At 48.2% G+C, this 705-nt stretch overlaps 1 non-coding gene across 1 annotated transcript; it reads left to right on the top strand.

Annotated features, from left to right (window-relative positions):
- The first annotated feature begins 275 nt into the window (after positions 1 to 275).
- Positions 276 to 378, top strand: LOC126004819 (U6 spliceosomal RNA). Its single transcript, XR_007494065.1, has one exon. It is a non-coding gene; the product is annotated as a U6 spliceosomal RNA (small nuclear RNA).
- Positions 379 to 705: the final 327 nt, after the last annotated feature.

Raw genomic sequence — 705 nt, forward strand, 5'->3', positions numbered from 1 at the left:
GAATGCTAGCACAGCAGGTAGGGCATTTGCCTTGCATGCAGTTGACCCAGGTTCATTCCCCAGCATCCCATATGGTCCCCTGAGTGTTACCCCTCCCCAAGGCCAAATGCTAATCTTATCTAGATGGTCAGACCCTCCCACATCTGGGAGGGGTCTGTGGCTGATAATAAGAGTGGCTAGGGGAGGGGTGTCAGGAGACTGAGCAAAGAAGACACAGCAGGTGGAGAGAAGACACAGGTTGGGTGCAGAGAGGCTGGTTAGCTTAAAAGTCGTCTGAGCTTCGGCAGCACATATACTAAAAATGGAACGCTACAGAGAAGATTAGCATGGCCCCTGCCCAAGGATGATACACAAATTCGTATCATAATACACAAACAAACAAACAAAAAGTTGTCTGAGTAATATGCACATGGTGGTTAGGGCCTTATAATAAAACTGGATGTCTCCTAAAACTTCATCTGACTGCCTGTGGATCATTTCTTCGCTGTTCTCCTGAACCTAAAGACCTGCCAGGCTGAAAGGGGCTGCAGGCGTTGGGCTGGGTAGAAAAAGACCTCACCCTCCTCCATCCACCATGCACCACTAGGACTTTATAATTAATACTTAACACAACATCTGAGCACCACAAGGAATGATCTCTGAGCACAGGGCCAACAATAACCCCTCAGCACTGCCAGGTGTGGCCCATACATAAGAAGAGAGATA

Source organism: Suncus etruscus, chromosome 3, assembly GCF_024139225.1.
Source record: "Suncus etruscus isolate mSunEtr1 chromosome 3, mSunEtr1.pri.cur, whole genome shotgun sequence".
Taxonomy (NCBI): domain Eukaryota; kingdom Metazoa; phylum Chordata; class Mammalia; order Eulipotyphla; family Soricidae; genus Suncus; species Suncus etruscus.